General features: G+C 37.4%; 1 non-coding gene across 1 annotated transcript; it reads right to left on the bottom strand.

Annotated features, from left to right (window-relative positions):
* Positions 1-13,790: 13,790 nt before the first annotated feature.
* On the bottom strand, positions 13,791-13,897 carry LOC113254846 (U6 spliceosomal RNA). The gene has a single exon (XR_003315969.1). It is a non-coding gene; the product is annotated as a U6 spliceosomal RNA (small nuclear RNA).
* Between the last annotated feature and the right edge of the window lie 1,736 nt (positions 13,898-15,633).

Genomic DNA, 15,633 nt, shown 5'->3' with positions numbered 1-15,633 from the left:
TGCTAATACCACATGCCCTGTCATGTACCCTGCCTGTTTAGTCTCCTGCCATCTGCCCCATCCAATGCACCCCACTCCACAGGAGTCCCTCAAAAGCAGTGCCTGCTGGTCACATCTTGCAAGAAGCCCCTGCAAGGACTGGCACCCATCTAAAGTGACTCCTTCCCTGGGGAGAGAGGAAGGTAACCAACCGCACATACCAGTTTGACTGTAGCCCCAGCAGATGGACTGGGGACAGATATCTAATTTGTTTGCTGGCCCTACACACCACCAAAAATCTCTTAAAGGGTAGCACAGGGAGGGGAGCCCTGTAGTGCAGGGTCACTGCAACCCCAACAAATGGTTTGGGAGCAGGCTTTTGGTCTGACTTGTGTCCCTGCTAACCAATAAAAGCTTCTCTGGGCACAAGGCAGGCAGAGTACTCTGCAGGTTGGTGCTACTGCAGCCCCAACAGCTGGACTGGCAGTAAGCATTTGATTTGACTGCTGACACTGCCCAACTATAAGCCCATAGCAGCCCCAGAGTGGCCCCTAGACAGCACAGGGAGCAAACCCTGCCCAAAAGAGGCAAAGTGGGCTATTGCAGCCATCTGGATTGGAGGCAAACATGGCTCAGCCACAACAGTAGGGTGCATGAAACCCACAGAGAGGACATCCCTGCAGTGCCTTGTGCTGGTGAACAGGAGACATACTACAGAACTTCTGCAGAACTTCTTCTTCATAAGGCCATTATTTTCAAGAACAAAAGATGTAGCTGACTTTCCTAATACATAAAAACAAACACAGAGTTAGAGAAAATGAGGAGACAGAGGAATATGTCCCAAATGAAATGACAGGATGAAACTAAACAAAAGAGTTAAATGAAATGGAGCTAAGTAATATGCCTGATAAAGAACTCAAAATAATGGACATAAAGATACTTACTGGACTTGAAAAAAGAGTGGAGGATCTCAGTAAGACTTTCAATAAGAAGTTAGAAAATATAAAAAAGAACCAATCAGAGATGAAGAACTCAGTAACTGAAATTTTAAAAAAATACACTAGAGGGAATCAATAGCAGATTAGAGGAGGAAGAGTGGGTCAGTGATCTGGAAGGCAAAGTAATGGAAAGAAACCAAGCTGAACAACAAAAAGGAAATAATAATATAAAATGAGAATGGGTTAAGGGACAGTGACAACTCAGTGACATCATCAAGTGTAATAACATTTGCATTATAGGGGTCTCAGAAGGAGAAGAGAGAGGAAAGGGAGCAGAAAATTTATTTGAAGAAGTAATTGCTAAAAACTTCCCAATATGGGAAAGGAAACAGACATCCAGGTCTAGGAGGTACAGAAAGCTCCCAATAAAATCAATCCAGGGAGGTCCACAACAGGACACTAATAATTAAAATGGCAGAAGGTAGTGATAAAGAGAGAATTTTAAAAGCAGCAGTAGAAAAGAAAAACAGTTATATGCCAGGGAAACCCCATAAAGGCTATCAGCTGATTTTCCAGCAGAAACTTTGTAGGCTAGAGAAGAGTGGCATGATACATTCAACGTACTGAAAGGAAAAAAAAAACCTGCAATCAAGAATACTCTATCCAGCAGGTTACCATTCAGAATAGAAAAAGAAATGGAGAGTTTCCCAGACAAACAAGAGTTAAAGGATTTCATCACCACTAAACCAGCCTTATAAGAAACACAAAAGGACATTTTCTGAGTGGAAAGAAAAGGCCATAATCAGGAGTAAGAAAATTATGAAAGGGAAAAAATATTGCAGATAAACATAAACATAGTTAAAGTAGATTAATTACTCATAAAACCATTATGGAGGTTAAACACAAAAACAGTAATATCAATTATATATATAAAATCAGTCAAAGGATTCACAAAATAAAAGGATATAAAATATGACATCATATACATAAAACATGGTGGGCAGGGGCATAAAAATGTAGTACTTTTAGAATGGGTTCAAACTTAAATGACTATCAACTTAACATAGACCGCTATATGTATAGGATGTTATAGATGAACCTCATGGTAACCACAAATCAAAAACCTGTAATAGATATGCTTGGATTCCATTCTCTTTATTTTTTGCATATTGCTAAAGAAAGTCATCAAACCACAAAGGCAAAAAACAGCAAGACAAGAAAGGAACAGAGAAGAACTACAGGAACAACTGTAAAAAAAAGTAACAATACAGTAATAAATACATGCCTATTAGTAATTACTTTGAATAGTAATTGGGCCAAATGCTGTAGTCAAAAGACACAGGGTACCAAATGATTAAAAAACCAAGACCTGTCTGTATGCTGCCTATGAGAGACTCATTTCAGACCTAAAGACACATTCAGATTGAAAGTGAAGTGGTGGAAAAAAGTTTATCATGCAAACAGGAGCAAAAATAATACTTGTCATGAAGACAAGTGAAAATGAAAACACAATGGTTCAAATAAAATCTTTGTGATGCATCGAAAGCTGTTCTAAGAGGGAAAATTATAGCTGTATACAGGCCCACCTCAAGAAGCAAGAAAGAGATCAAATAAACAACCTAACCTTACACCTAAAGGAGAGAGGGGTAAAAAGAACAAAGTACAAAGCCAGCAAAAGGAAGGAAATAATAAAGGTTAGAGCAGAAATAAATGAAATAAAGTTAAAAAAAAATAGAACAGATCAGTGAAACCAGGAGCTGGTTCTTTGAAATGATCAACAAAATTGATAAACCATTAGCCAGACTCATCAAAAAAAGAAGAAAGAGGACTCAAATAAATAAAATCAGAAGTAAAGGAAGAGAAATAACAACTGACACCACAGAAAACAAAGGATTATAGGAGAATATTATGAAAAAGTATTTGCCAACAATTTGGACAATGTAGAAGAAATTGATAAATTCCTAGAAACATATAACTTTCCAAAACTGAATCAGGAAGAGAGAGAAAATTTGAACAGACTGGTTACTAACATTGAAACTGAATCAGTATTTAAAAAACTCCCATCAAACAGAAGTCCAGGACCAGATGTTTTCACAGGAGAATTTTACCAAACCTTTAAAGAAGAGTTGACACCTATTTTCTCAAACTATTCCAAAAAATAGAAGAAGAACGAAAGTTTCCAAATTCATTCCACAAAGTCAGCATTACTCTGATACCAAAATTAGATAGATACTACAAAAAAGATAAGTACACATCAATCTCTGGTGATTATAGATGCAAAAATTCTCAACGAAACATTAGCAAACCAAATCCAAACAATACACTGAGAAAATCATTCACTATAGGATTTATCCCAGGGATACAAGGGTGGTTCAATATTTACAAATCAATCAATGTGATATATCCATTAACCAAGAGAAAGGATAAAAACCATATGATCATCTCAATAGATGAGAAAAAAAAGAATTTGACAAAGCACAACACCCATTCGTGATAAAAACTCAACAAAGTATGTTTTAGAGAATATACTTCAGCATAATAAAGGCCATATATAAAAAACTCACAGCTAACATCACACTGAATGGTTAAAAACTGAAAACTTTTCCCCTAAGATCAGGAACAAGAGAAGGATGTCCATTCTCACCACCTTTATTCAATGTAGTACTGGAAGTCTTAGCCACAACAATAAGACAAGAGAAAGAAATAAAAGGCATCCAAATTTGTAAGGAAGAAGTTAAACTATTTGCAGATGACATGATATTATATATAGAAAACCCTGAAAAGGGGCATCTGGGTGGCTCAGTCATTAAGCGTCTGCCTTCGGCCCAGGGTGTGATCCCAGGTTCCTGGGATCGAGCCCCACATTGGGCTCCCTGCTCTGCTGGGAGCGTGCTTCTTCCTCTCCCACTTCCCCTGCTTGTGTTCCCTCTCTCACTGGCTGTGTCTCTCTGTCAAATAAATAAATAAATAAAATCTTTAAAAAAGAGAGAAAGAAAGAAAACTCTAAAGACTCCACCAAAAAACTCCTAGAGCTGATAAATAAATTCAGTAAAATTGCAGAATACAAAATATACAGAAATCTATTGCATTTATAAACACTAATAATGAAGAAGTAGAGAAATTAGGAAAACAATCCCATTTATAATTGCACCAAAACTAATAAGATGCCTAGGAATAAATCTAACCAAAATTGAAAGACCTATACTCTGAAAACTATAAAACATTGATGAAAGAAATTGAAGACAACACAAACAAATGAATTTATTCCATGCTCACATATTGAAAGAACAAATATTGTTAAAATGTCCATACTACCCAGAACATTCTACAGATTTAATGCAACTCCTGTTAAAATACCAACAGCATTTTTTCACAGGACTAGAACAAACAATCCTAAAATATATATGGAATCACAAAAAAACCCCAAATAGTCAACACAATCTTGAAAAAAGAAAAAAAGGTGGAGGTATCACAATTCCAGATTTTAAGATCTACCACAAAGCTGTAGTAATCAAAACATTATGGTACGGGCACAAAAATAGACACATAGATCACTAGGACAGAACAGAGAGTCCAGAAATAAACCCATGCTTAAATGGTCAATCTATGACAAAAGAGACAAGAATATACAATGGGAAAAAGACAGTCTCTTCAACAAATGGTGCTGGGAAAACTGACCAGCTACACAACAAAAGAATGAAACTGGACCAATTTCTTACACCATACACAAAAATAAACCAAAATGGATCGACAATTTAAATGTGAGACTTGTAACCTTAAAATTCCTAGAAAAAAACAAGGCAGTAACCTCATTGACGTAAGCAGTAGAAACATTTTCCTAGATATGTCTCTTTAGGCAAGGGAAAGAAAAGTAATATTCAACTAGCGGGACTATACCAAATAAAAAGTTATGCACAACAAAGGAAACAACCCACAAAACAAAAAGACAACCTACGGAATGGGAGAAGATATTTGCAAGTGATCTATCTGATAAGCAGTTAATATCCAAAATATATAAAGAACTTTTATAACTCAACATCAAAAAACCCACAAATAATCCAGTTAAAAAATGGGCAGAGGACCTGAATAGCCATTTTTCCAAAGAGAACATACAGATAGCCAAGAGACATATGGAAAGACAGTCAACATCACTAATCATCAGTGGAATGCAAATTAAAACCACAATGAGACATCACTTTACATCTGTCAGAATGGCTAAAATCAAAAACATAAGGAGTATCAAGTGTTGGCAAGGATGTGTAGAGGAAAAGGAACACTCATGCACTGTTGTGGTAATGCAAACTGGTGCAGGCACTGTGGAAAACAGTATAGAGTTTCCTCAAAAAATTAAAAATAGACTTACCATATGATCCAGTAATTCCACTACTGGGTATTTAACCAAAGAAAGTGAAAACGCTAATTCATAAAGATATATGCAGGGACACCTGGGTGGCTCAGTCAGTTAAGCGGCTGCCTTTGGCTCAGGTCATGATCCCAGGGTCCTGGGATCAAGTCCCACATTGGGCTCCTTGCTCGGTGGGGAGTCTGCCTCTTCCTCACCCTCTGCCTTCTGCTCCCCTTGCTTGTGCTCTCTCTCTCTCTGACAAACAAATAAATAAAATCTTTTTTTAAAAAAGATACATGCATCCATATCTTTATTGCAGCATTATTTACAATAGCCAGGATATGGAAGCAACTCAAGTTGCTAGATGAATAGATGAATGATTAAAGAAGATGTGGTAAATATGTATACAACCAATGTTTTATATTTCCCAGCCATAAAAAAACATGAGATCTTGCCATTAGTAACAGTGTGAATGGACCTAGAGGGTTATAATGCTAAGTGAAATAAGTCAGAGAAAGACAAATACCATGATTTCATTCCTATGTGGAATTTAAGAAACAGAATAAATAAAGAAAAAAAGAAAAACCACTCTCTCAAATACAGAATGGTGGTTGTCAAGGGGAGGTAGGATGCGGAATAGATGAAGTACGTGAAGGGGATTAAGAGTACACTTATCCTTAGAAATATATAGAATTGTTCAATCATATTGTACACCTGAAACTAATATAACACTGTATGTTTATTATATTTGAATTTTAAAAAAAGAAATAGGTAAAGGAAAATGTTTATGTTGGGGCAGGGGCAGAGTCATTCCAATAAGGGAGTTTTTTCATCTTCCCAGGATTACTTAAATTTTTGAAATGGATATCTTTTAACCAAATGGATCTCTAATGGGTGAAATTACTGCCAATAAAAAAGGGTATGAAAAAAGAACTATCACTTACAGGGTTCCTGTTCTTCACAGAGGCTAAGCTAGATTCTTTGCCTGTGTTACCTCACTTAAATTTACAGCTCTATGGACTTACCATTATTATCTTTATTTATAGATGAGAATATCGAGGCTTAGAAGTTTAATAAACATGCTCCGTGTTCCCAACTTGTGCTAGAATGCAGATTCAGATCTGCCTGGTTATAATACCGGACTAAATTTTTCCCAACTATTTTGAAGTGTATAGTATTTTACCTAAAAATAAGGGGAAGAAAAAAAAATTAAGGCAGAGGAAGAGTTCTGGCTCAAATGACTACAGAACTACTTTAAAGTTAATCAGATACCATTACTATAAGCATTTTTGGAGTCTTACTGTTAATAAATATTAACAATTTCCAAGAGGGGGTACACACTGTATTATTTCGCTAATTGGACCACAGAACTGGATTTTTGTGGAGCACTCTGTGAGTGCATTCATGAAATATGTGTTGGAGAACGCTGCATTATAGCCCAGAATACAGAGCAGAGTTTCAGCTGATATGGGGGAGATGAGGAGGTAGCTGTTTAGGACCCAGGAACCTCCCTTGTTCTACTCAAAGCACAGCATGTAGGCAATCACTTTCTTTAGCTTCCAGTCAGGTCAGCCTTCACTGAACACATCTTAGGAGCTCAATCAATACTCAGAGAATTGTATTGAGTTAGAGAATGCAGCACATCCTCTCATTTCACCAGAGGTGCTACCAACAGCAGAACTATTTAGAGAGAGTAGTTGTGTGGGGAACTGCCCTGCCAACAGCTTTGATTGGTTGCTCTGGAGGCAGCAGAAGGTCATGTTGTGAGGGTCCTCTCTCTGCACAATCCCCTAGTAAATTTGTTTCTCTTCCTACTCAGGATCATCTCCTCTCCTTACACTCAGCCCCAAGTTATGACTTAAAGCCATATGGTGTGTTTTCTTAGTGTTTCAAAGAAAGACTAGTTTGCATCATTCTTTTCATCAAACATTAATATGGTGGTTCACTTTGAAGACAAAATATTATACTTCAGGCTCACCCAGAGGTAATTGCAACATCTTAGTCTATTCGAGCTACAAAACCTATAGCATTTTTGTGGGGGGATGAAATTCTAGAAATTTCTGTCTATATACTCTCCTGGATTATCAAGTAGAGAAAAAATAGGATTTCAAGAACAAAAGAGAGATGTCTGATCTACATGACTAAATTTTGTCCAGTTGCCTTTTCAGTTTTAAAAAAATGGTGGCACGCACACACACACACACACACACACACACACACATACACACACACATGTTTATACATATATACATATTTATAGAATATGGTAAGGAAGAATAATGATATCTCTGTTTAAATGGAACTTTCAGCCTATTAGAAGTTTTTAAATATCCGTCTTACTAGCTTTGATTGTTACTGAAATCCTATAGAGGAAAAATGTCAATTATTGATTGACCTCCATGCCATAGAGGAGGTCACTGAGACCTGAGAGGATGGTGACTTTTAATGGCCACAAAGCTATTTAATTTATTTGAACATATCTACTGAGCAACTAATACGTGCTAAGCACTGTACTAGGACTTGGGAATATGAGGATGAAGATAAATAAGATACTGGGCCTATCCCCAAAGATCTATCAGTCCAAGGGGAAAGACCAACATGGAAATGGCAAATTGGAATCTGTGGTGATAAGCACAGTGACAAGTTCTGCTTATAGTGCTGAAAGAACATCTGCTTTCTTAGTGAGATATGATACACATGTATTGAGAGTGATTCAGAACAGTGGTTCCTAAACTTCAGTGTGTACCCAAATCACCACAGAGTGCTGGGTACCTTCCTCAGAGCTCCTGACTCAGTAGGTCTAGGGTGGAGCCTGAAAATTTGATTTTCAACATAGGGTGCTGATGCTGCTGATCTAGGGACCACACTCTGAAAGCCATTGATTTAGGAACTAGTTGAAGTACAGCATTGGTAGTGTGGCAAAAGTTGGATTCATCATTAAAAGGACAGGGAAAGGTATCCAAGCTCAGAAAGGAAATTATCAAATTGTTTTAAGAACCCAGTGGCATGGGGAATTATACATTTTTAATGGGATAAATTAATACCCTGCAATGTAACTAACCAAGGTTTGGGGGCAAGAAGGGAAATAGGAAAATAGAGAGTATGGATGGATCCTTGCTTAAGACTGTCCTAGGAGTGGGAAAATTATAAATGTTGGAGACAGTGTCTTTGGGCATGTGATCTCCTTTGGATTGGAGGGAACGAAGGCAGGTTGGGTCAATAGGCTTATCACAGTAGTTACCATACTGTGAAATGATGGGAATAATTGTTAAAGCTGAGTATCTATGGAGGTGTCTTGAGGGGAAGAGGCAGGTTTTGTGCCTTCCCGTTGCTTCACAGTAGCTATGCTTTTGTTTTATGTTGTATCTATTGGGATTCCATGTAATAATTCATATTCTCAAAAGGTACTACAGCCAAATGTAATTTGGCTTCAATTGAACTAATATAAAACGAAGAGGTCAAGGATTTGAGAGTCTTGATGGGTTTTGCTGAAATGGGGGTTCTTTGTAGTTTCTATCACAGCTCATGCTCCTTCTGGTTGCTAAAGTGAATTTTTTTTTGTGTGTAGCAGTGATTCTGTTTCTGATAATGTTTTCATGGAGAAAACCCAAATGAGATAAACACAGCTGTCTGCTAGTGAAAAGGTTATACACAATTACTCCCAAGGGCCTTGAGAAGTCAAGAAACGTATAACCCTTTTAGCTAGATACTGTGTCCAGGGGTCATTTATTTATTGGGAACATGGGATAGTTAGTAAATTCACTGGCCTATTTGGCATTTGTCTTATTGATCCCCTGATATTTTATAAATGTTTTCATTCATGTGATGCTATTTGCTCTCCTTATATAACCCTTTCTGGTGTGTTTATGGAGAAAGTGAGGAAAGAGGAGACAATTTTATACAAAGATATTTATACATTAATGTACTCATCAAAACAAGGATAAGGGAGGCAAGATAAAAGACATGTTATAATTTAAGCCAGTGTTTCCGAAATATGTTTGGATACCAATTTATATAAAATGTTTGTTAGAAATAAATATCTAGATTTAAAACTACTAAGTCAAAATATTCAGTGGAACATTTTGAATCTGTATTTTTAAGAAGTTTTCAGGTGATTCTTATACAATCAACTCACTGGATATTTAAAAACCATAGCTTTAGGCCATCAAACACCTATGTGTGGCCCTATTTGATGTATTCAACCAGGGCCAGTCTTCAATACAAGAAGCCATGTCTAACATATGGGGCAGCCTAAACTTTTTACCCACCCCTCATTCACCACTACCATTTTTATTTGCTTCTGTGGGTCTTCCTTCCCCAATATAATATGTTTAAAATAGATAGTCTCTAAAGATCCTCTGGGAAATAAGCAGCAAAAACTAAAAAGAATATAGGTTACAGAACTACCCTCAGGGAAAAATATAAACCAATTCCAGGCTTGTAAATGCTTCCTGATTCTTAAGTATTTGAGTGAGTTTCAGTATTTTGGTACCACTGAAATAATGCAGTTACCATAGCATATGCAAAGAATATGGGAAGAGAGATTGATTTAATTACATTATCTTTTTAGATTCTTAAAACAGTTCTGCATTGTAGCATTGTTACCCTTTATATTGAGAAGGGGGAACTCAACATAAGTAACTACCTCACTGTCACATAGGTAATAAGTGACAATGTCAGGGGGCGCCTGGGTGGCACAGCGGTTGGGCGTCTGCCTTCAGCTCAGGGCATGATCCCGGCGTTGTGGGATCGGACCCCACATCAGGCTCCTCCGCTATGAGCCTGCTTCTTCCTCTCCCACTTCCCCTGCTTGTGTTCCCTCTCTCGCTGGCTGTCTCTATCTCTGTCGAATAAATAAATAAAATCTTTAAAAAAAAAATAAGTGACAATGTCAGGACTCAAACTGACATTTTTTGGTTCTAAAGGTTACACTTCACTATATTGTGTAGTACCTATGCAGTTTATCATATTTCCTGCTACCATTAACATGGATGAATGCCAAGATGTATTCTGAGGAAACAACTGTGTATTTCGGATTGTTTGACTAAGGCTCCTAAGAAGGAGGGTGATTGTGTACGTGGAAGTTTTGGTGCACAGAGGATGAGAGCATGCACTCTGGATTCAAGCTAATGTTTTAAATACCACCAATAACTATTTGTGTGACCTTGGGGAGTTATTTTTAGGATCACTAAGGCTCAATTTCCTCACCAGAAAAATGGACATAATTTTTCTACCTACTCAGGGTTGTTATAAGAATCACACGCTATGAAGTTCTCAACACAGGAACTGGAGAGTAGTAAGTATGGAATACATTGGTCAAGTTGGATTCTTTTTCATCTGCACGTGGTCACACGGACCCACCTCAGCCAAGATAGTGCATTGTTAGATCATATTGTGGTTTCTTTTTATTATTTTTTTCTCTGAAGCAAGAGCTTTCCCCCATCATATTAATGAAATCAGTTTTTATTTCAGTGTAATCTTCTTTCATACAATTTAATGATTCTTGATAAGTATGATTTTTTAAACTGTATAATTAAAAATAGTTTGGCTTTATACTATCACTAAGCAGAGTTTTGTAATGGGGAGGGCTTGAATTTTGAATTCATACAGTATTGGGTCCAAATGTCTCCACCCTCATTCTCTAGTTGTGCGAAATATGGCAGTTTCTCTAAGACTCAGTTTCCATTTGTTAAATGAAGATAGTAGTATCTATGTTAAATGGGTATTGTGAGGATTTAATGTTCAAAGGGTCTAATAACATGTAAAATACCTGTCAGTTAGTAAAATTATCATATAAGAATGTTTTCAGCAGCACGTAACAGAAGACCAACACACATATACAATGACTTAAACAAATAGGGTTTTTTTTTCCTGATAACAAAATCTTAAAGAAATATAATTGCTGATATTGGATGAGCTGCTCAGTAGTGATGGCATAAACTCAGACTCTCACTTCTTTCTACCAGCCTTAACCATTACCTTTCATCCTCTGAAATTGTTACCTCATGATCACAAGCTGACTTCTGTACCTTCTGACTTCAATTTTAAGAAGAAAGAAGAAAAAAAAGAAAAAGAATTTAAAAGTCTTCTCTTCAGGAGACTTAGTCTTTGTACTCAGAAATAGAATTCCTTTGCTACCAAAGTACCCGTTTATAGATCATTGGCCAGAACTGGGTCACATCTTCCCTTTTAGGCCAATCAGTGGCCAAGGGTAATAAAATTACCATGATTTGTCACCTGGGCTAGAGCAAGGAGGGGTCTAACCTATATGAGATAAAGAGATCTTTGCCAGACCCCTGAAATAGTAGCGTTTTATTAGTCAAATAAAAGAAAATGGGATCAGGGCAAAGGAGATGTTAGGTGGATCATGGAAAGTATCTACCTTAATAGTCATTCAACAAAGGCTAATTTTATTCTCCTCTTACCTAATAAGAATGAAGTTTATTCATTCATAAATAAAATAATTTGTGGTCAGTTTACAAGTCTTGATATTTAGCTCATGAGAATAAGACCATTGAATCCAAACGTACAATAGGATCTAGAAAGTTGCCCTTAAAATAGCTGGCCTTTTAAGAATTAAACTTAATAATTTGGATTAGGTTTTTTAGCATGAATTCCAAAGAATGGATTTCGATCTAAATATTGGAGATTAATAGCAACTGTTGAGCTACTATCAAAGAATGCTGGTCGTGGTTAAAGATTTAGGTAATAGAACTATCTGGGAGAGTAGGATTTGCGTTGGACCTTTTCTCAGAATTACATTAGTTAGGCACAGTAAATGGAGGAGGGGAGAGCTGGAAACATAGCTTAGTGTCAAGAACTGCCTCTTCTCATGTGGGAGGGTTTGACTCAATACCATTTCATCATAGGTATATCCCAAGCCAAGATCCGACTCCTACTTACATTTCTAGGCTCAAATCTTACCACTCTTTACCCTGCCACCTCTCCCTCTGCATCACAGCTCCTTGCCTCCCCTGATATACCCACCAGACTAGGTCCCCTGTCACAAACTGCCTGAGTGCCTGGTACATCCCTTGTAGCACATACAACACTTGTAAATAAGTGATTGGTTATTTGTGTAATTATGGTTCACTACTTCTCACCCAATAGACTATAAGCTCCTTGAGGTGCTATATCCTCAGCACCAACAGATGTTTGATAAATGATGAGTAATCCATAAATATTTTTTAACATGCATATTTAGAATGTGCCAATTAAGAAATTTATCTGAAAATCCAAATATACTGACAAATTGGGGAGGAGGGAGTGAATTTTCACTTCATAAAATAATTTCCTGGAGGAGTTCTTTAAGCATGGGGCTTCTTTCAGGCATTTAAAATGGATTTGATTTAGCAGAATTTGATTCACATTACTTTTCAGGAACACACACACACACCCCCCTATCCCTATTGCAAAACCATATGCTACAAACACATCCTCTCAATCCTTCACTTCCAGGCATGATCCAAAGCTAATTATGAAAAAAAAAAAAAACAATTAAAAAGAAGGAGGGTGGGGAAGCATGCTAGTTCTAGAATTCTAGCCCAATGATTAACAAGATAGAATAATGATGAGAAAGATCAAGTGCCCCCTAGGGAAATTAGGATAAGAGTATGTGGCACTAAAATAATCCTCTCCCACCCTTTCTTCTAACAGCAGGGTTGATTTTGAGTCAGTTCTGGTGCATAACTCTGTTCCATAGAAGACTGGAATTCCTCTCTGAAACAAGCTGACTAGGCTGTTGGCCAAGCACATTAATGTCAGGAGGGTGGATGGCGGCAGTAGTGGTGGTGGTAGTGGTGATGGAATATCTGGACCTGAGTAAAAATGATAATGGCTACTACCAGTCCCTAATGCTCATTGTGTGCTCTATATTGTGATGTGCACTGTACTTGGATCACTTCTCTTAAACTTTGGACTCCTATCTGCCACTTACTTTATAATTTTCAGAAATTCATTTTTTAATTTAAATTCAATTAGCCAACATATAGTATATCATTAGTTTCAGATGTAGAGTTCAATAATTCAATGGTTGCATATAATACCCAGTGCTCATCACATAACCCAATTACCCCATGCCCCCATCCACCTCCCCTCCAGCAGCCCTCAGTTTGTTTCCTATAGTTGAGAGTCTCTTATGGTTTGTCTCCCTCTTTGGTTACTTCATTCAATTTTCCCTCCCTTCCCTTATGACCCTCTGCACTGTTTCTTAAATTCCACATATGCGTGAAACTGTATGATGATTGTCTTTCTCTGGCTGACTTATTTTGCCTAGTATAATACCCTCCAATTCCATCCATATCAATGTAAATGGCAAGATTTCATTTTTTGATGGCTGAGTAATATTCCATTGTATATATGTACCACATCTTCATTTTTCATTTGTCGATGGACATCTCAGCTCTTTCTATAGTTCGGCTATTGTAGACATGGCTGCTATAAACATTGGGCATGTGTCCCTTCGGATCATTATATTTGTATCTTTGGGGTAAATACCTAGTAGTGCAATTGCTGGGTTGTAGGGTAGCAAAAATATGGAATGCTTCATGAATTTGTGTGTCATCTTTGTGCAGGGGCCATGCTAATCTTCTGTGTATCATTGCAGTTTTAGTGTATGTGCTGCCAAAGTGAGCACTCAGAAATTCATTTGATCTCTTGTCATTCTGCAAGTGAAACAAATGATGCCTGTTTTATCTCCTCACAAAATAAAACTCAAAGTAGACGATGAATGTGAATACACTCTGTAAAGCACTATAGAAATATAAGGCATTTAACCATGCCTTATATTTGTATTTATTTATATATTTCACATATATAATTATATATGCTATATCTATTTACTTTTATATTTCATACTTTGACTTCTATTTGTATTTCTTTTACTTAGATAAACATTTAGTTAGATCTATGCTCAGGATATAATGGTAACTGAAAGCCCACCTAGTTCCTCAAATTTTGAGATTAAGAAAAGCCTTCTTGGAAAAAGAGAGGCCAGAGTTACCTCTTAAAGAATGTAAAGGAGTTGCACAAGTGAAGTGGGATAGAGGAGTCCAGGGCATACCACGCAGAGGCAACAGAATGAGCAAAATGAGAAAGATATCCAACAGTAGCCAGCAGTTGGTACTGGAAAGTAAAAGCAGTTTAGTATTACTAGATATAGGACTTGAGTCAGTGTCAAACAGTGAGGCTGGAAAATTACACAAAAGCCAGGTTATCTAGGGCATCCCATGTCCTACTAATGTGTTTGATCTCTATTTATGGAGAACAAATGAACTGCTTTAAGCAGAGGGATGACATGGTCATATTTGTATTTTAAAAAGATCAGTCTGTAGGTAGCATGAAGGATAGATTTGAAGGGAACAAAACTGGAAAAGGAAAGTTAACTTAGGAGGCTAAAGAATAATTCTAGCCTGATGACAAGGCCTCAACTGGACTAATGGTAGTTGGGATGGAGAATATGGAATAGATCCCCTGAGTGTCTGTGGCTTAGGGAAAAGTTTTGCATTGGCAAATATGGCAATAAAGAAGAAAAAAGTAAAAGTCCATAGTGAATCCAAGATCCATAAATTTTTCCTGGATAGATGGATAGAGGGATGAAGGGGTGGATGGATAATTTGGTATGTAAATGCTGAAAGAGCTTGATTTGGTTCTGTACTTCATGAGATCCCAGAGATTTGATTTTGTTTTTACTCTCTTAAGTCTGATTACTCAGTCAAATTAGTCACTCAAATACCAAAATCCCGTGAATCCTATGATGTACCAAAAACTGCAGGGCTTTCTTGGGATATAAAAATGAATACTGTTCACTCTCTTCAAGAAATTTACATTCTTGATAGAGAAACAAGACTTATCATAAGGCAGCCTGGGGGGCAAATGATGTATGTGGGAATGAGTGGTTCAAATCTTCAGATGTGAAAGAGGTGGAATGGGATGGCATGGTGGCTTTATGTTGCATATGCAACCTTATGGGACCTGGAATGGAAAGGACAGCACAGTCAGGTCAGAGGAGAGGGGAAGGAATTAATAGCAGGGAGAGTGGAAGGGTGAGGGAATTACAGGACGAGGGAACTGGCAGAGCTGTGTTTGAGGGTTTCAAGTAGGCTACTATGGGTGGAGAAGCCCTCCTTCTTGTCTAGTCACAAATGGGACATGCCAGGTGGTTCAGCCTTTGCATGGCCTCTTTGCTGTGTCATAGCAGACTTCTGCAGGGACCTTTGGGATCTCCTAAATGTTTTAGCTGTCAAATCATTCACCTTTCTAATCTAACATTGAACCTAATATATAACATAGATAAAAGGTGAACTGAACTTTCTGAAGTAGAGGTGAGGGCCTAGCTCTGGTTCAACCAACTACCTCTGAGATGACTCCTAA

The sequence above is a fragment of the Ursus arctos genome, unplaced genomic scaffold (assembly GCF_023065955.2).
Source record: "Ursus arctos isolate Adak ecotype North America unplaced genomic scaffold, UrsArc2.0 scaffold_12, whole genome shotgun sequence".
Lineage (NCBI taxonomy): Eukaryota > Metazoa > Chordata > Mammalia > Carnivora > Ursidae > Ursus > Ursus arctos.
This window is presented reverse-complemented; position numbering and strand designations above follow the sequence as displayed.